Consider the following 21012-nt stretch of genomic DNA (forward strand, 5'->3'; position numbering starts at 1 on the left):
AGGATAGGCCGTATCCCTGGATGTGATATTTAAATGCTATAGAGATCCCCCTTTTCAGGTGCACTGGACAGAATAGTGAGTAATAAACTAGAACAAGGTCTATCTAATTGTTTGAACATATTGTAGAGCCAGTTGTGTTTAAGCAGTGTCACACTAGCTTCAGAGTATTTGGACAGGTCACTGGAACCTATTCAGCACCCCAAAGATGAAAGTGTACGGAAGTGTAATAAGTGACAAACCATCATGAATGCCCTCCAAATCAGAGAAGATAAGGAAGTAAATATTAAGCATCTAGGCCGGACTTCACTGATGGTCCAGTGGTTAAGACTTTATCTTCTAATGTAGGAGGTACGGGTTTGATCCCTGGTCAGGGATCCCACATGCCGCAGGGCCAAAAACATAAAACAGAAGCAATACTGTAACAAATTCAGTGAAGACTTTTAAAATAATGCCCACATTAAAAAAAACCTTAAAAATAGGTGAACATCTGGGAAAAGGAGTTCTGCACGCCGAGGTGAACAGAGAACAGGCTTAAGCCATCAGACAGACTTGAACTGGAATTTTGGGAAAATGATACCATCATACAGGTGTTGAGAGAGAAAGAGGTACAGGTCCTGGCACCCACGAGACATTCACATCTGTTAGTTAAAATCTGTATTGGACTACATGAACATTTAAAACTTCTTTAAGAAGAAAGGAAAAACGAAATCCTAAAATAGTAATGACAGATATAAGTGAAGAGTTAATACCTTCAACACGTAAAGAACTCACACAAATCAATGAGAAAATGAAAATCCACACACATGGTTGCAGGATGTGGCTCGATAGTTCAAGGGATATAGATATAATTTGTTTGACATTTAGAAAGATGTATAATCTCACTGATAATCAAGTAATTTGTAATTATTCCTGTAGAAAAGTAAGACTGTATTCTCAACAGCAACAAAACCAGAAGACATTTAAGAGTAACACACAAACGTACAAAAGCTCTATGAAAAAAGTAGAAATCTTTACCTGAAGAATTTAAAAGCTAACCCAAATAAGTGGGCAGACATTACATGTTTTGGAAAGGGACCGCATCTTTGTAAAGCTTGCAGTACTATAAACTGTAACTTCAATGTAATTCCAGTTGAAATCCCAGTGAGACTTACTTTTGGACACTTGATAAATTGCTTCTAAAATTTGTCCAGAGAACTAAATATGCTCGAGTGGCCAAGAAATTTTTCAAGTGGAAAATACTGATGAAGGATTTGCTATGCCAGATATCAAAACATACTGTAATGGTACAGTTATGTAAATGGTGAGTGCAGGAATAGAGAGGTTGGTACATGGAACAAAGTATAGTCCAGTAACCCATTTATGTAGAGAGGAATTTATTATATAATAAAGTTGGTATTTTGAGTTGGATACATTGGATATAATGTTGGATACGTTGTAGAGGGATAAATGACTATTTGGAAAGAAAGATTCTACTTCCCCTTATTCAAAATGACTTACTTGCATTAAAGAATGAGCTTAAAGACAAAAACACCTGTAAAAGTATAAGAAGAAAATATAAGAGAATTTATTATGTTGGAAAATAAGTTTCTAGGGTAAGCAGTTTATTAATAGGTAAGACTAAGGCCCCAAATCTAAAGAGACTGATAAGTTTGAACATCATCAAAGCTGATACTTCTGTGTGATGTAAAAACATTATAAGTTGACAGAATGGGGGCAAAGTTCTGGTAACATGTACAAACAAAAAAATAATAATAAAAAGCCACTTCCCTGGTGGCTCAGATGGTAAAGTGTCGGCCTACAATGCAGGAGACCTGGGTTTGATCCCTGGGTTGGGAAGATCTCCTGGAGAAGGAAATAGCAACCCACTGCAGTACTCTTGCCTGGAAAATCCCAGGTCAGAGACGGAGGAGCCTGGTAGGCTGCAGTCCATGGGGTCACAGAGAGTCAAACATGACTGAGCGACTTCACAAACAAAGGATAATAGAATTGACATAGTTAAGAAATGAATGGAGGATGTGAATAGTTCTCATAGAGAAATGAAAGTGTCAAAGCGATGACAGGAAATTCAGCCTCACTTGTGATTAGGGAAATGGAAATTAAAACGGTGAGATTTTGTAGAGGAGGGAATGGCTCTCAGGCAAATTAAAGTGCTATCCAAGTATGTAGAGGAAAAGCTACCTGATACAGTCTTTGTTGTTGTTCAGTTGATAAGTTGTGTCTGACTCTTTGTGACCCCTTGGACTGCAGCACGCCAGGCTTCCCTGTCCTTCACCATCTCCCAGAGTTTGCTCAAGCTCGTTTTCCACTGAGTTGGTGATGCCATCCAACCATCTCATCCTCTGTCGCCCCCTTCTGCTCCTTCCCTCAATCTTTCCCAACATCAGGGTCTTGCAGTGAGTTGGCTCTTCGCATCAGGTGGCCTAGAGTGTTAGAGCTTCAGCATCAGTCCTTCCAGTGAATATTCAGGGTTGCTTTCCTTTAGAATTGACTGAAATTAGTCTGCCCTTTCCCGATGACAATTTGGTTAAACTTATCAAAATTTGAAAAACAGCCATATGCTTTCATCCAGCAGATACACTTCAGGGGATTGGGGATATTCTAATAAGAGCATACAAGTTTAAGTATGAATGAAGTCTGTCACAGTATCACTTATAAAGAGGAAAAGCTGAAGATGAATGCAGAAAAAGTTTGTTGCATCTACATTGTGGAGTGTTAGGTAGCTTTTAAAAAGAAAGGCAGATTTGTATGTATTGACATAGCCTGGATAGATATCTAGAATATATTTTTGAGCAAGTTTAGTTCCATTTTTTGTAAGATAGAAAACAAAATAATAATGTGTGTGGTTGTGTGTGTGTGTTCTGAATGAAAATAGAGATACGTCTAGAAAAATATGTGGAAAATATATTGTGATTACTACTTCTGAGGGGAGGAGAATAGGGGAGATTGAATTTTCTGGGGCTGATTTTATATTTATTTTACATGCTTTTGGATTGTAGGTTTTTTTAAACGGCATTTACTTCTGTAATGAAGATATTACAATTTCTCAGTTAACAAAGGCCGAAATTTAGACAGAAAGTTTTAAGACCTAGTACTTACCTGGGTGTAGCAAAAATGTCACACACTTATGTTACATTGGCTATGTGTATCAAGAGCCTTAAAAGTTATCATATTCATTGATGTAGCAACCACCTAGAACCCATCAAAGGAATATTTTTAAGTACAGAGAGGCTTTATGTGTAAAAGATACATATTATAGAATTATTTTTAAGGGTGCATTTGCAGGCTGGTTAAGTTATCCACTGGGTAATATATTATTGGCTATTAAAATATTTATGAAGAAAATGTTTTGAAGTACTTATGACAGTGTTAAGAAAATCAGGATACAAAATTGCATATGTTATATGATTAAAACTCTTATTAAACAGAAGTCCCAAAAGCCCTCCACAAAAATCTATGATGGTAAAATGTCTGGAGGAAATTAAATGAAAATCTTAAAAATTGTGGACTTTGGGTATTAGGATGTTGGAACATTTAAGTTTTTCTACTTTTTTATTTTCCAGGATTATATGTCATTGCATCTGTAATTTGTTATTTCATTTATAATGGAGCATTTACTTTTTAAAAGTACGTCATATCTAGGACATTTGTTAGATGCATGGTTTATAGATGTGTACACTTTAAAAAACACTTCTGTCATATATTAAAGTATCCTCTAAAGTAAATATTTTTTGAGTGATATATTTGTTGCTCCCAGCTTTTGGAGGGAAGTTTTCTTCTTAGCAATATGCAGAATACAAGTGGTTCTCATTTCTTATAACTGTAGAATAAATGCAGAAACTTAAACGTGGGCCCTGGGATTTCCTAGTTTGACTCTTGTTAACTCTTTGTGTTTCTAACACACACATTGGGTTGTAAAGCACGCTGCCTTTTACCGAGTCAGGGTGAGTAGGACTTGGCCACAGGACCAGGGGCAGAAGCATGGGGAGCCTGATTATTATGCAGGGCCTGCAAGTGACTCAGCAGAGTGGAGCTCAAGGTACCTCCAGCCATGCAGTGTGGGAGAACTGACGGGGTTATGCCAAGGGTAGGTAGATTTGCTCCCTTGCCAAGTGTCCCATGGACCTGCAGGATTCTGTGGATGTGGCGTAGTGTGGGGCTTAGTGGAGGACAAAGCCGGAGAAGTGTGATAGTGGAGATGAGGTTGAGGACTTGGAAGGGCTCTGGGAGCACAAAAGAAGGGGTCATGCAGAATCCAGAGGTGAGGGTAAGCTCTCTAGAGGCAGTGATGTCTGGTGGTGAGACCGAAGGTAAATGGAGGGAATAGCAAGTGTGATGGGTCAGAGGTAAAAGGAACGTGGTCGGGGGATGGGGATAGTGGTTGAGGCCTAGGATCAGACTAGGTCTGGGGAGCCTGAAGAAGTTTGGTTTGGTTGGAACTAGAATTGGAATGAGCAATGGTGAGAGATGAACCAGGAGAAGTAAATAGTAGCTCACACTGATCAGAGTTTAAAAGCCATATGAATAAATTTGAAAACTACACTGAGAATTAACGGAGCCCATTGAAAAGCTTTAAGCAGGATAATGAACATCCCATTTTGCATTTTAGAAAGATTACATGACAGTGGATAATGGATTAGAGGAAGTCAGGCATGGAGGCTTTGTAGTGTCCTGGGGGAAAACGGTGGCCTGAATGACAGCTGAGTGTAGGTGAGGTGGGTGGATAAATTCAGGAGCAACTGGGAAGATAGACTTTGTGAGCAGGAGGAGGGTTGATGGTAACCAGGTTCTGGCTTAGGCCATTGACTGACCAGTGAACCCATTTACTACAGCTGAGAACAGAGTTGACTTTGGTGAGGAGATGACAGACTGAGTTTTGGATGTGCTGACAGAACAGGGCTATAGAGAAACTACATGTCACTTGTAGGTTCTTCCTGAGAGAATTTGCAAAGAATGATTTTATGCTGCAAATACATACTTTGCTCTGTGAATGAGTGCTCTATATAAATCCATTATTAAAAACAGTGTTTCTGTGGTAACTATTTTTTGGAATACAGTTACACATCTATATATTGTTAAGTTTGGGGAGTATCTGTCTAGCTTAGACTGGACTGTTGATGTCTTCCATTTAAGACAGCGTGACCCTGACTTTGGGTAATACTGTGATTGACTTTTGCACTAGACCCTCTCTGAGCAGGTGATGGTGCTGTAGTCAGTTATCCTGTTGTGAGTTATGGCTGAATAATTGGAGTGATTTCTACTGATGTTTCCATACTGGTCTGTTCCGCACAGAGGTAGGCCAGGACACAGAGTGGTGCCGAGTCTACACCCATCTGCACATGCTCAGCTGGCCACTGGAAATTGTCCTAGTCCATTTAGACTGCCAGGACAAAAGATCACAGACCAGGCAGCTCCAGCAACAAACGTTTACTTCTCATGGTTCTGGAGGCTGGGAAATCCAAGATCAAGGAGCTGGTAGATTTAGTGTTTGCTGAGGTCCTGCCTGGTAGCTCAGCTGGTAAAGAATCCGCCTGCAATCCAGGAGACCCTGGTTCAATCCCTTGGTTGGGAAGATATGCTGGAGAAGGGATCGGCTACCCACTCCAGTATTCTTGGGCTTCCCTGGTGGCTCAGCTGGTAAAGAATCCACCTGCAATGTGGGAGACCTGGGTTCAACCTCTGGGTTGGGAAGATCCCCTGGAGAAGGGAAAGGCTACCCACTCCAGTTTTCTGGCCTGGAGAATTCCATGGACCATATAGTCGATGGGGTTGCAAAGAGTTGGACATGACTGAGCGACTTTCATATATATTTTGTGAGGTCCTGCCTCCTGATTCATAGATGCCATCTTCTTGCTGTGTCCTCACGTGGCAGAGGGGCAAGGGAGCTCTCAGGGTCTCTTTTATAAGGACACACATCCCATCGTGAGGGCTTCACCCTCATGAGCTAATCACCTCCTAAGGGCCCCACCTCCTAACACCATTGCAGTGGGGTTGAGGTTTCAATATCTGAAGTTTGAGGGGACACAAACATTCAGGCTCGCACAGAAGTATAGCTAGAGGTTGGAGAGTCAGTCAGTGTCCTCCCCTCACAGCTGGCATGGCAGCTGTGGCTGGGTGACAGTGTGTGGACCAGAGTGAGGTGAGGCCCAGAGCAGAGCTGAGGGGTGGTCCAGCTAGGAAGAAGTAGGGGAGACGGGGCCTGTGGAAGAACTCATCAGAGAGGAGGAAGATGTCTTCACCAGAGACCATTTGGTTAAAAGAAAAAAACGTGTTTGAAGTGGCCTAAGTGCAGGGGGCTCTCTGAGGAGGCTGCCATGGCACCCCACGCTGTGTCTTAGCTGAGGCCCGCTAGCATCTGGAGCGTCACAGGAGCCGGTGCAGCTCTCTCTGCCTGTGTCTCTTCTGAGTCACTGTCCCTCTCAGTTCACTTTGTAGACCCTGGCTTTCCACCTCCCAGTTCCGAACTCTCAGGGACAAGCATCTGATTGGGTCAGCTGCTGACCCAGTTCCTGTTGCAGGGCCCACAGGGGCAGATTCTCCAGGTGGTGAAGGCAGGTGGGGTTCTCGGGGGAGGGTGCTGCTCTGGCAGCTGAGGAGAAAGTTCCCAGAACTGGCAGGGACAGTAGGTTCTAATGCCTCAGAGATGTGATAAAGGGATAAAGAGTCAACCTAGATTTGGTAAATCAAAGTCATTTAGCCTAGGTGTAAAGAATTACCACAGCTAACCCATAGCTATGGTAGATACTCATGCTATGGAAGAGGTTGGAAGAAGGGAAATTTTTAAAAAATGAAATGTAACTGTGGAGTTGTATCAGCAGAATTCAAAGTTTAATTTGAAAAAGCAGTAATTTCTTTTGTTGACACTAAAGCATTTCTACAGCTTTATTTTAACTCGAGAATATGCAGTGTCTCTTGTGTCACCTGATATAAGAAATTCAATAAAGCTATTCTAGAGCTCATTTATTTTTTATAACCTTCAATTTGATAAAATAGTCATATCTTATTTCCACAGCTTATTTTGCATTGCCTTCCACAGTAATGTGCCAAATCTTGGGAGGAAGCTCTTGTTCCAGCTAGAGCAATCCTCTGTCCCGAAGGTTATAACTTCTGCCTCTTTAGGTAGATGATAAAACAATTCATAAAAAAAATCTGAACTCTCTTTCCTCAGAGTAAACCCCATTATGTCCCTCTGGCTTTCAAAATTATTTTTAGGTGTGCATTTCAAATGGGTAGGATTAAGCTTGATAGGATTTAAGAATGTTTCAGTGATTCAAAGTACTTGGCGTCAGCCAGCAAACACAAGTCAGGTTTTTAGTTGACTAGTATTCAGTAACTTATCACTGTATCTCTCTATCATGATAGAATTAGGACCTTGTGATAAGCCCCCAGACTCACAGTTAGGATCGGGGAACCTGCAGAAAGCCGGCTGTACCAGTCTTCATGGTGCTTAGTAACTAGTTAGAGGTAGTAATCAACTGTGAAATTCCCTGTAAGTTCTAATGCCTTAGCCTAAATATCCATGAAGATTTATGAGCAAGTGTTTGAGTGCCCTCTGGAGGCCTTATGAACAGTTAAAACACAGACTCCTACAAAAGGTTTTCTTTAACAGCTAGAATTAAGAACCGGTGGACTAGATAGATGGTTGAACTGTTCCGTGTGTGAGTAGGGAGCAGAGGAGAGCCAGGATGGAACCCATAGGAATGCTAGTACTTGGGGAGGGGCAGGAGTCTCCAAGCGGACTGAGGATACCAGTGGATGTAGTGAGAGTGGAGTCATAGAAGGGAGTGTCCAGCATGAGAAAGAAGGTGCCAAGAGGAACTTCAGCGGTGTAGTGGTGGGTCGAGGAATGAATGGGAAATGAAAGGATAGAAATCGGGAGAATAAGTCTCTAAGAAGCCTGGATGGGGAAATGGAGAAACTATATGGCAGCTAGAGACGGCTAAGTGTTGGTTTTCCTTAAGGTAGAAGAGAGTTTGCGTGGATTTAAATGCCGGGAAAAGAAGCAGAGATCAGATGCAGTGGAAGGATGTGTGGGTGGGGGGGGGGGGCAGGGGAAGTTGACTTCAAAGTTCATGGCTTAGAAGAGTTATTGGGGAAGATGTTGCCTTTTACAGGGTCTTAGAAGATGGTGAATTAGTGATTTTCAGTTCACTGTGTGATGATAGGGAAGGATTCCTGTTATGAGAGAATGTGGAATTGTCATTGTAGAAATGGTTCTCATTCAAGCCAGGAGGTTGAGCTTAAAAAAAAAGATGGAGTGCGGACATACCTTTAGCAGACACTCGTTTAGAAAGAAGAAATAAAAGAGGAGGTCAAGGCCTGAGGAGAGGTGAGGAAGTGCAGAGGACTGCGGATCGAGGAGATGCGTGTAAATTAGAGTCAGTGAACCGTGAACAAGGCTCTTGGGCTCTAAAGGGGAGGGGAACTTTTGTTTTGTTTTATTTGGCTGGACACCACGCAGGTGTCTGGATCTTAGTTCCCCAACTAGGGCTGGAACCTGGGTGCTTGGCAGTGAAAGCACAGAGTCTTAACCACTGGACCACCAGGGAGTTCCTAGGGAACAGTTTTGCGGAGGAGGCATTGTGGGGGTGGGATGTAATGGGGTGCCGGGGGGGTGGGGGTGTGTGTGTGGGGCAGGGCCAGGGGGTGTAGAGTGAGCAGGGAGGGGAGGCCAGCAGAGACAGTGGGGAGGGGAAGTTGCCGCAGATGGAGAGCCTGTCTGCGTTCACGCAGTAAGAGCCCGAATGAGCAGACTGCAGAAAGAGAATTATATTTGCCTTTGTGCTTTTCAGGTGTAAGAGTCTGTGCTCCCTTCCGTTTTTTTCAAAGTGAAAGTGTTAGTTGCTCAGTCGTGTCCGATTCTTCGCAACCCCATGGGCTGTAGCCTTCCAGGCTCCTCTGTCCATGGGGTTTTCCAGGCAAGAATACTGGAGTGGGTTGCAATTTTCTTCTCCAGGGGAGCTTCCCAAGTGGGATTGAACCTGATTCTCCTGCATTGCAGGCAGATTTTTTTTTTTTTTTTTTTTTTACTGTCTGAGCCACCAGGGAAGCCCAGTGAGAGGGAGAATTTGGCCAAATGGAAGAGAATGTTCAGATCTGTTCCTGACATTTGAGGGGACTTTTAAACAAGAAGAGAGTACCTGTGATCAGTTTTTGATTTATTATTCTGACAGATGGCCTTTAAATGTACAGGATCATTTGCAACCTGAACAACATTATTTCCCTTCTTTTTGGTAAAACTCATAGGACAGCTACTAGAAGTTGTTTCCTTTTTGTAAAATATTTCATTAAGAGAAAATAATAGACTCCTAATTCAGGAGTGCTAAAATTACAGTCTGTTTAAATTTGAAAGGTGAGGGTTGATTTCTAACTTCACACTGCTCAGTTTTAATAGTAAGTCATAATATTTAACATGTAAGCTTCTATAAAGGGTAGGGTGGGCATGCTCCAGCTTATGCCCAAGCATGTTTGGTTCCGCAGGACTGGTTTGCAGGCCTCTGAAGGCCTCAGCACTTTTGTCTTTGGCAACCTTTAGCATGTCACATGTCAAACAGAAACATGTACCCATATCCCATGCAAACGTAGCTTATATAGAACTGAGAGTTAAGCTTCATTTGACTAGTTGTAGGCATTAAACATTTATTAACTTTGATTTTACTACTTTCTTTTCATATTTTACATCCAATAACTATTTTTTCAGGTCTCAAAACATTTTCATGGGCCATTAAGATGCTCAGAAGCTTTGGGGCCTGTACTAAAGGTTCATAGGGAATGAGATACCCCTCTTCTGCTGAGATGTTGAGGCATGTCTGGCTGGGGTGGACTTGCCAGAAATCTGTTTGTTGGAGGCACTGAGCTACCTTCTGGGAAAACTCCATTCTCAAGGGAGCTGAAGTAACTGCTTCAGTTAGTGCTCTTTTTTTGTTACAAAGAGCAGAGATCCATTCCATTTTAGGAAACAGGATATGACATTAAGGATGCGCTTAGGCCAGAAAGCTAGGCAGCTTTCGCTAGGCTAAGGCAGCTCAGAGAAGCAGTCTTTCCCATCGACAGTGGGGTCTCAGGGCTGCTGTCTTTCCTCTATGTCTTTTTCCTCTTGCTGCCATCTGGCTTATCCTTTTCCCTTATCCTGTCAGTCTTTTTTCTACCTTACTTAGAGTTTCTACTCCCTCATGACTTTGGTTTGCTGTGATTGCACATGGCCACTCCAGCTCCTTTGTATATCCTAACCTTTCAGCTTCATCTCTCATGGCTCATCACCTGGTTCTTAGTATTGTTTAGATTCCTGAGGGAGAGATTGGGAATGTGACTTTGTTGCAGCTTTTACTGTTATTCCAGGCCACAGCAGAGGTCACCGTTAAGCTCATGGGTCAGGTGTCTGCACCTGCTCTCAGAAGCTTTGGTGACGTGAGATGGAGCAGTCATGTGGTCCATGGCAGCTGGACCTACCCTTAAAGCTGAGGCAGTTTCTGTTAGTAGGATTTGTAGGCCAGCAGGCACCATGATTGGCATGTATAGTTCAGCAAGGAAGAAAAAACCTGGCCCCCTGTCAAAACCATTTGAAGTCTCTATCCTTTAAAGTATATCCTGTTAACAGCCTTCATTCCGAGGCAACACTTTGTTCCTGTAGAGAAACTGAAATCCCTAAATATATTGAAAGCATTTTCATTTTCCCCTTTTCTCCCCATTTTATTCAGTCTCAGATATTGCAGGGTCACTTAGGGCGACCTGTAGGATTCCATTTCTTGTATCAGTGATTTCTGCTGAAATGGCTGTTAGCCGAGTTGGGACTTGAACCTCATGTCATTCACATGTTTCCTTCCTCTCAAAGTTCTGGGCAGCTATATAGACATATAGTAACTTAGCACCAGCCCCAGAGTCTCCAAATGAAGTGTCCCATCTGAATGTCACATGGCAGCGGTGATACCTGACTTCCTCAGTATGCCATCAAATTTCCCAAGGAAAAGCGATTTCCTCAAACTTTAAAGTAGGTCTTGGAATCTATACCCAAAGTACTCTTAGCACTTCTAGAATATAGCAGAGGGGGAGGGAGCAGATGGAATAAATAAGATAATGATAATGATAGCTAACCATGGTTCAGCCCTTAACATTTTCTAGGCCCTATTTTAAATACTTGTCATACATTAACTTATTTAACCCTCAAACTGCCTTATAATGGTCCCTTACAAGGTCAGGTGCTTTTTCTTATCTTCATTAACCCCATTCTTAACCTCTGAGGTGAAGGCTGCACAGCCAGCATGTGGTAAAACCAAGATATGAACTGGCTCAACCCTCCTTCAGTCCCTACTTCTTCAGCACCCTCTCACCCGGAAAATAAGTGAGAAAAACAGTATTGATTCACATAATGATTAAGACTCTTTAGGATTCCAGACAATCCCAGTCAGTTATTGGGTCTCTAATATGAACCTAGAACTCAGTGTGGATAAATTCCTAACGAGGCTATTTATGATACTAGGATTCTTGCGTCTTGAAGTGAAGTTGTGTAGACATTCCTGGCTTTTCCTTTATAGAGTTTCTTGGGTTTTCTCATCATCTGTTTGGCCCTGCATGCCTTGAATTCCACATTTTAGAATAAGTCCTGATTATAAGAGGGTCAGCTGGGGCCCCATATTTAGAATACTCAGTTCTTTGAAAAGCCTGGTGATCCTCAGTCATCCCTGATACACGCCTTCTCCTTTTCTCTCCACATGTTTCTGACCCCACAGGATCCCAAGGCTCTTGTTGCCCTTCAGCCACTGTGGGCCCTGACTCTTCCTCTGGAATGTCTTGGGGGTTTTGACTTCTGTCACTGTGGTAAGTGTTCCCCTTTTTTCACCATTTTTGTAGATGGAGAATCACCCTCAACTATTTCTAAACCAAAATGTCTTTGGAGTTCTTTCTAAGCATGTTCCCTTTAGGGCTCAATGAGGAAGCAAGTTTCCCTGACTCATGGTTTTTGTTATACTCTTGCCTGGATCTGGCTTTGACTTCTGTAGACCTTAGGCACCCTTCCTTAACTCTGAAGTCAGCAGAAGCATCTTTGTCCCATCTGGGGCTCCTCTTTGTACCTCTGGAGTCTAATTTTCTCAATTTCATGTGAGCCATTAAAGTTATTAAAGCTTTCCTTTGGCTGTTCCACTTCCCTTTGCTGTCCTGAAGGACTCTGGGTCAGAAACCTGGTTTCTGAACTGATGGTCTCCTGGTTGTCTTTCCCAGTGTTCCTGTCTTCTTTGAGATAGCACAGCTTGCTTTTGAGCTGAGTTCGTTACTCTGTGTGTTTCTGGTGTTTTCTTGTTTACAAAGCCTGAACATCAGCTTTCTCCTTAAATATGAGTTCCTGGAAGTCTTCTTACCTTGGGCAGGATGTTACATCAGTCTCTGTGCAGACATAATTCTGAGAGCATCATATTTCCAGCATAAGCATTTTTTCCTTCATTTTCTTTTGAACCTGTGGATTTGTGATCATTTTTAAATAATTTTTTTTCCTTCTTCAGCTCAACTCAAGAAGACAACATGTATTTTACATAGCACAGGTATTTGTTCCTCTTCATTTGGTCATTGTTGAAATCCAAAATATTCCAGTTGAACCCATAATCTGGATTGCTGTGGTTCACATTCGTGAGAAAACTTTATGTCCTTGACATGTACAGCTGGGCAGCAGGAGGAAGGAGAAGCCTGTCTTGGTAGCTATTGGCCTGGGGCATGTGGCTTCTTGTCTTCCCCCTTCACTGCCAGAGACTGAATTCTCAGCTCCAGGCCACTCCCAGCCCTGACTTCACTTCCCAGCCACACAAGGAGCACTGACTGGGTGAGATAAAGGAGTTTCAGTGGCCTCTGTCCTAGTGGGTGTAGTTACTATACCTGGTGAGAAAGTTAAGCCCAGGGGGAGGTGTGGTGTCTTTCTCTTCTTGACTCTGCAGGGCCTGGGTGGGAAGGTGGGGGCTGCTCCTGACCAGCTCGCTCCCGTCCCTTTCTCTGGGAGCTGAATTGATTGCCAGCCCCGGCCCTGTTTGGAAACCTGGGCAAGTCTGCCTCGGCACGGCAGCAAAGGAGTTTTCTCTCTACGCTGTCCCTGTCTGTCTCCTTTCTGGTGCTGACTTGGGTGCCCCCAGCCAACCTTCTTCATTGTGAGTGGCCAGACCAGAGATACAGGCCTCGGTTTATGTGAAGTCCTGTTCTTTCCATACTGACTTTGGTCTCAAGTTCAAGGTTTCCACTAACAGAGGAAAAAGAAGGTCTCCGTGTGATGCAGTCCCACTGTGAAATGCTGCATCAGAACGGGCTTCACAGGCCTAGCTAATGGTGAAGTGTTGGTGTGTGTTGTGTTTCCAGTTCAGTCCCGTGCTCACTTCTGCCTAGAGTACCTGGGCTTGAGGAGTGTTACTAAGGCCACTGGCCACATTTGGTAGTCGTCTGCCAGCACACGTTTCTACAATGACACTGATCCCCCTCGGGTGTCAGTCTTCCCAAGTCGAAAGCCTGAATGTTGAAGCTCTGTGCTGTTTGTTGTAACTGTTTCTGGGCCCTTTTTGAGAGAGGGGTGGTGATGCCTCTCTAGCCATGCTAATCCTGAATTCTGGCTGCCAGAGAGCATCCAGCCTGGGATTATGGCAGCAGCTAAGCTGTGAGCTGCCTTCAAGGTTCATGCTTCTGAGGGAGCCTGCTCCACAGACCTATCTCCCCCAGTCACACTCACCTTGGTTTCCCGAATAAAACAAGTTACAAGCAGTGACCCAGGTGTAAAAGTAGCCAGAATCTGAGATAGATAAAGTAGGCAAATTCATAGAAACAGAGCAGAATGGAAGGGGGAGTTGTTCAACGGGCACAGAGTTTCAGTTTTACAAGATGGAAAGGTTCTGGAGATGATTCACGCTCACACACACATACTTAACACTGCCGTGGACTCTACATTGAAAAATGGTAGCAATGGTATGTTTTATTATGTTTTTTTTTAAACAATTAAAAATTAGAATCCCAAATCTGTAAACTTTTTGACTTGCCAACTGTTGTGGCACTCCCAATCCTAGTGTCACCCAAGACAGGCCTGTTAAAAATCCATTTTTCATTTCTCTCGAGGTCCCCTGGGTCCAGGCTGTATTTCTCCTTCCTTTACTTAGCTGGGCCCTTTCGGGCACTGAGGGTCCTCATTGTGAACTGGGAAAGTTTTGTTTTCAGTCCCCCCATCAGTACTGCTCCTTCTCGAGGGCTAAATGAGATTGAGGCCTCTAAGCTACACGATATGAGTGAGAGTGAGCACTGGAATGACTAATGCCAGGTCTTACCATCCATTTTGTGGATGAGTGAGCTAAGGCTGCGTGAGCAGCCTGTGGTCACACAGCTGTTTAGTGACGGATCAGGAATTTGAACTTAGGACTGCGTGCAAGCCCAGTGTTCCACCCACCAAATTATTATGATTCCTAATGTATAGAGATGTTTACACATTTACCAGATAGATAAGATGAACTTGAGCCTTGTGTGTGGGTACTCAGGTGATACATCACCGAAGCAAGTCACACTCTGTCCTGTCCGGCGGTCATTTCTGTGTACAGTGTTCAAGAGCAGGAGAGAGGTGGGGGAGCTCAGAGTGAGGGGAGATGTCACTGCAGTCAGGCGTCTTTTAAAACGATCCTTTGAATAGAGGGTCAAGAGGGAAAAGTGCTGGGAGGCGCCGGAGACAGATGCGAGGGTGAGAAAGCAGCGTTTGACTCTGAGCAAAGGAGGAACCCTAATTACAGGGAGAGGCACCGCCTGGCCTCGGGAAGCCTCTCTCTGTGAAATGACATTCTTGGCAAATATGCGTGTGTCATGCATTAATTAAAATAAGGGAAATAAGGAAACTCATATTTATTTGGCTTCAGCGAGGCTGCGGGCACCCTGATAAGTACTTTCACACTTATTATCTTCTTTAATTATCACAGCCGAGTGTTGTAGACATTATTATCCATATTTTTACAGATCAGTCTGAGATCAGCCAGGGTCACATAGCGAATGGCAGCACCAGGCCCACACCCTGCTGTGTCTCTTTGCAGGTCATTTTTGTGGGAGGACTTGGCTGGAGGGGAACGGAGGAGTGCGTCCCTGTGTCATGCTTTTATCACCGAAATCACACGGGCAGGCAGTTGTTCTTTGCAGACTCAGAAGAAAACTTGGCATCACTCCCTCCATACTTGTTGCCCTTCTCCAGACCTCATTTCATAGTCTCTGAGATAATTTCTGGTTAAAGAAAAATCTGGCATGGTTTCTTTTGTCTTTTATCTTTTTTCCATTAGGAATCATTAGGCCAAGTCACACAAAGAGCAGTCATCCCAAGGACAGAGGGAAAGCGGCTGTCTTCCCTACAGCTCAGTAAAACCCAGAGCTCACGTCCTTGGCCACTGGACTTTGTTAAGGGCGAGGGCAGGGAACCTAGAACTTTCAGTGTGTAGGGCTTCGGGACAGGTGGGCAGGAATAGCGGGACAGAGGAGCCCACACACCTGGGGCCCCAAGTCGGAAAGGTGGATGGGGTAGGGACAGAGTGGCCTCCCTGGGGGATCCTGGCCAAGTGACTGAAGGGCACCAGTGTCAAGGTTCTCCTCTAGTGCTCAGGACTCATACTGGATCAGAGTCTTTTCTCACCAGCTGGAGGGAGCGAAGCAAGAGGAAGGCATCCAAAGTGTCCTGAAATTCACTGTTGTTGTTAAAGCTGAGTTGGAGACTCCTGCTCAGTCAGAACCTCCTTTGACTGATCTGAAAAGTTGACCTCACTACCGTTGGGAAAATTGTCCTTCTGAATTACTCAGGCTACTGATGATCAGTGGTGTATTCAGGAAGAGCCGCTCCGGTGCCAGGTCGGGAGTGTGGGAATACAGGTGAGGGTGTGCTGCTGAGTAGATGTGCACCAACAGTAGCCAGCGGCCAGTGACTGACTGACTAGTTCAGGAACCCTGCTCCGAGGTCATGGCGCTCCAGTGACAAGGTGCAGTGTGTAAGCACCTGCACGGGCCCCGGGGTGGATAGAAGCCCAGCCCATGTTCTGAGGCTATAGAGGGATTTGACCGCAGGACGTTTAGGCTCAGGAGAGAAATATGCGCTTGAATCACTGTAAGTGAAGCTCCGCTCTCAGCTGAAGTTAGCCTGGAAAGATGAGGAAGCCTACGTTCACCTGTGTGAGTGAGAGCACCAGCTCAAAAGAGCGGCCTGGCGGCTGGGGCTTGGCCGGGGGATTTGTCAGCAAGGGCAGGTGAAGACGTGTGGGGAGCAAACCAGGTGGAGGCCTTAGTGGCTTCTGTAGAGTGTTAGGGGAAGCCAGCCCCTAGGTGAGAGGTCTAGGACCTTACAAGGTGGGGCTTCCTGTGACCTGTTGCCATTGAGGCAGCCCAGGGCATGTGCAGAGGGACCAGAATGAGGAAAAGTGGCCTTGGTAGCTTAGGAGTGAGGTACTTGGAAAAGTGTTGGAAATTGGAAAGGCTTTCTGGGGACATGAGCCTGCCCTGGGCAGCCAGCGTGGGTGTCTTCCAGGCTGCTATGTCTTCCATACGAGGACTGATGGTGACATAGAAACAAAATAGAATGAATGTGGCATTCAGAGTCCTGATTAGTGAGTGACAGGTGACTGCTTATTTAAGTTATTCTGAGGTAGATAGCTGAGCAGAGATGAGTGGATTGGGCCCATGGAGTTGAGTATCTAGGTCAACACTACCTTGTGTGATGTGTAGTTTAGACTGGAATTTTCTGAAGGTGTAGTGGGGTCAGTGAGGAGATAGACACTGCCTCTGCTGTCTGCCCAGATCTTTGTGGCATGCAGAGAGGGGTGGCCTTGAACTTCTTAGCCCTGTTCCTCGGCAATACGCAGACACTAGGCACCCGAACAGTCTTTACATTTATCTTTTGTTCCAAGACTTGTAGAAGAGGGTCAAGTAGAGGTACCTTGGTGTAGTACTGCGGCCAGAGTAATGTCTGAGCTAGTTGACTTCTGGGACTTCCTTATGGCTGGGGACAGGTTCCATGTTCTCTCTTCACTAACAGCGGCATCTGGCATGTCCAGGGAGAACCGTGTAAGATAATAAAAAATCACAAGGCCCTTGGGCCAGAGATCAATCAAGGTCTTACAGGAACACATCAGGGGTTGCTGCCTAGTGGGATAACTTCTGAATCCTTTAAAATGAATTATTTCTTGTAGTGTTTATTTTTCAGTCTTCTTATGGACAAAACTTGACTTTGGGGTTACTTTAGAGGAGTATCATTACATTTATAGTATCTTACACCCAGAATTATGATGGCTGATGATAGAAATGACTGACTACAATTAACTGTTCATCTTACAGTTTGTTCCCATACTTTCAGCCTTAAAAAAAGTGAGTTTGAGATAGAATCTCAATCCCTTTTTGGGCTTCGGATCTTTTTACACTTTAAAAAGTGTTACTAAGGACCTCAAAGAGCTTTCTGTCTATGTGGATTACAGGGATCGACACTTATAATAGAAATAAAGACTAAAATTTTACAGAAGTATTAATTTAAAAATAATGATAAACTCATTACACATTAACACAGATTATGTTTTTATGAAAATAATACATTTCTAAAACAAAAAACACTTAGTAGGAAGAGTGGTATAAATATTTATGTCTGCTTCTGTGCTCAGTCTCTTGCAATGTGTTGTTTTAGAACTGAAAAGGGGGTTTCAGTAGCCTTTTCAGGTACTTGTGAGTTCCTTTGTGACCTGATACCAAACTTGACAAATGGTGGTTTCCTGCAGATTATTTGCAGTGTGCAATCTGAAATCCTGTGTTAAAATTCCTGGTCTCTTCCTGCACTTTGAATAGATGTTTTACCCACGATGATGCATTACCTGACACATGGTTCATTTGGACAACATCAGCTCACTTTTTGCAGAGGCAGAAAATGTTCATACATTTCATTATGTATAATATCAGAAAACTCATGGTTAGTGTTACTGTCGTTTTCATCAGAACAGTCTTCAAGTCTCAGGAGACTAGAGAGCCCATGGTGACAGACAGGAGTTTTCCTAGATTCTAGTTTTCATTAGAAAGCTCAGATTTGACAGTTGGCAATAAATGTCATCAGTTTCCTGTTATCTGAGATGTCTGCACCCCAGTCTGCAGAGCACCTGTGTAGTCACTCAAGTAAAAATGACGTTCTGTCGAGAAGAGGCCGGTTGAGTTTGCAGCTCAGACAGTTAGACAAGCATTCTTCCTTGAGACAACACTGTGCTTGGGTACGTGACCTGATGTAGCTCCATTTTAACCAGGAATATGATAAATATACATTAAAATATATGTGTGTGTATTTCATATCAATATAAATAATGAACATATGTTTAACATAGATATTATAAATATAATAAAAGGGTCTAGATTGAAAGAATTATTTTTTATTGCTTCTTCAAGGGTATTCTTAAGTGGAACTTTTTTTTTTTTACTGTGAACCCCTGGAGGTGAAGAATCTTTCAACTGCTGGTGCCTTTGCCACAGGGTTTTGTGTGAGAAGCCTAAGGAGTGGGCACGTTGGCCAGCCAGTGCATTTGCCTGTGCCAGCACAGTGAAAAATGGTGGTTTCCTGCAGATCTTGAAAGTCATTTGATCTTGTTTTGTAAGGGTCTGGAATCCTCAAGAGTCTTGGTTTTTGAGAACTGCTGGTCTAGGACAGCAGCTGCAAAGAACTGAGCCTCCCAGGGTTGGATGGTTGTTTGGGGTCCCTTGCTCATGGGTTGGGTTTTTTGCAAGAGACGCAGCTTGTAGCTGGTGGACCACTTTCAGCCTGATGACATTGTATTTGTAGGAGTGAATGCTTTTAAGGGAGAGTAGGTGGGAGGGGCCCACTCACCCCTGATGTCTTCAAGTGGACAAGAGCACATGGTTCTATTCCCTACCCAACCCTGAAGGCATCTGACCTCTTGCCTGTTGCTGGAGCGTGGTTGTACGGTGAACCAGGCCATTTGTCAGGCTCTTGGCTTAGTGTGTTGGAGGAGGAGCCTTAAACCTGGAGTGAGTGAGGAAAGCAGAATGTGCAGGGCATATTTTAGAGCACACTTTTACCATTTCTGTGGGTAGCAGAGACACAGAGAAAGGGGGCAGGAAAGTGATGGATACCATGACCAAGCCTTATTCTGAGCTATGAAACTGGATACAAGAGGAATTTTTAGGGAAAAGAGTTTCTTTGTCATTCTATAGCCAGTATTGATGAGTATTTTCCCAAACTCAAGAGAAAGATCTGGGGACTTGGCTTTCACCCCGGGAGGATAGAGCACTGAATTATTGGCTCCTCAGTGCTGCATTGACAGGGAGAGGTGATCCGGAATAGGGATGAGCACATGGTCCAGAGAGGGGACGGACACAGGGAGGTAACCGGACACTGGCCGAGCACCGCAGGCTCCTGAAGCTGCCCTCCAGTGAACAGCAAGCCTTCCCGACCTGCAGCAAGCTGAGGAAAAGATCAGAGGGGCGTGCACACGGAGCCTGGGCTTGTGCACAGTCTCATTTCATGTTCGTAACAGCCCCAAGAGATAGAGGTGTGAGTATCATTTCTCTTTTATGTTCAAGGTCTTTGAGTCTTAGGCTTAAATGACTTGCTTAAAGTCACGCTGTAAATAAGTGGGAGAGCTGCGAAGTGTGTGTTTTGCAGAATGACAAAGGGCAGAAAGTGCCATTCTTGGGGGAGAGGCAGCTTTCAGTGGGCTGAGTGTGAAGGAGTGAGGGCTGCTGGGGCCACGGGGCCGGGGCCGCATGGAGACTCTTGCTCTCAGGACTAGGCTGTCGGATGGGTGGTAGGTTTCATAGGCTTTGGTGTCTACAGAAGAGTGTAATCTTTCTGAAATGTTTTCTTGGTGGTGAGGATGAGAGGCTGGAGCTTCTTCATAGTCTTGGCCCGCTAGAGGGTATGCAGTCTTAAGACTCGCTAGCAGATGATTCCCTGGCAGGGTTTGTGGTAATCTGGGGGGACATTAAAGTCACGGCTGCTGTGGAAAGGGACGTGGTGGGGACGGGTGAGTGAAGGTGTATACGCTCCACAGTAGGCCAGCTTTGTCTCAGTCCTGCAGCGAGGAGCCTCGCTCCCTCACTGACCAGGCTCTGGGGACAGATTCCTATGGCATCGGAGGCCATGTGGACATGGCAGAAGCTACATGTAAGTTAGAAAGCCTCCCCTCCTGTTTCCAGACAGAACATTATTGCCTATTGCTCCCCACTCCCCTTCGATTTCAAATCCTAGAGTTTTATCCTAAGAAAGCGCCCTTTCCCATCACACAGGAAACCGTAATCTGGTAGAGCTAAGAGAGGGGCAGAGTTGCCCACCACCCCGCCCTTCTGCCTCCCATGTGCTGAAGTGCGCTCCTAGGGCTGGTCATCCTGGCTGTCTCTAGACACTTGCCCTTCCCCAGGGTGAGTTCCTGCAAAAGGGTTCCTCCTTTTGGTTTCAGTTTAAAAGTAGAGTTTACTGGACGTCTTCCTTTTGACGTGAAGCCAGTTGGGATGCCCCTCAGGCGTGCAGCTGTGTCCCCAGGGCCTTGCTCAGCCACAGCACCACTCGCACAGCACTGAGCCCGTTGCCTCCCCTGCTAGACTGTCTGCCACACAAAGGCAGAAGCCATGGCTGTGTTGTTCATCACAGGATCTTCCAGAGGGCAGCCCACTGCCCAGCAAGTACTGGGGGCTGAGTGTTTGTGGAACGTGTGCATACACTCTCGCACAGGCTGATCCTGCATCTGAGTTCAGTTTCCAGGACTGTTGGCATCAGGGACACCTTTCTTCTGGGCCTGCTTCTGGGTGGGCTGGATTCTCTGAGTATCACTTAGATATCAAACACTCAACAGCATGGCATGAACCAATATGTGTTAGGGCAACTGGGAACACTGGGATCTTCCTGTAAAACACTTCCTAGTAATTAAGAGACTGGGAGTTGATTGGGATTCTTTCACCCTGACTAGTCTGAGGCTTCCTCATCTGAGCTACAGCCCTTTGATAGTCTCTGAGAACCTTCTCCAGGCCCTGGGACACAAGTGCCTGCTCTGCACGTGGGGA

General features: G+C 44.6%; 1 protein-coding gene across 4 annotated transcripts in view; it reads left to right on the forward strand.

Moving 5' to 3' along the window:
* Nucleotides 1-21012, forward strand: part of ZNF664 (zinc finger protein 664) — a 35958-nt gene that overhangs the window by 4350 nt on the left and 10596 nt on the right. For 3 of the 4 annotated variants that reach the window (XM_018061373.1, XM_018061374.1, XM_018061372.1), the window contains exon 3: nucleotides 11724-11811. The exons of the other annotated variant lie outside the window; for it this stretch is intronic. The gene's annotated coding sequence lies outside the window, so the exon portion shown is untranslated. The remainder of the gene's footprint in view (nucleotides 1-11723; nucleotides 11812-21012) is intronic. 4 annotated transcript variants of the gene reach the window in all.

Source organism: Capra hircus, chromosome 17, assembly GCF_001704415.2.
Source record: "Capra hircus breed San Clemente chromosome 17, ASM170441v1, whole genome shotgun sequence".
Taxonomy (NCBI): Eukaryota; Metazoa; Chordata; class Mammalia; order Artiodactyla; family Bovidae; genus Capra; species Capra hircus.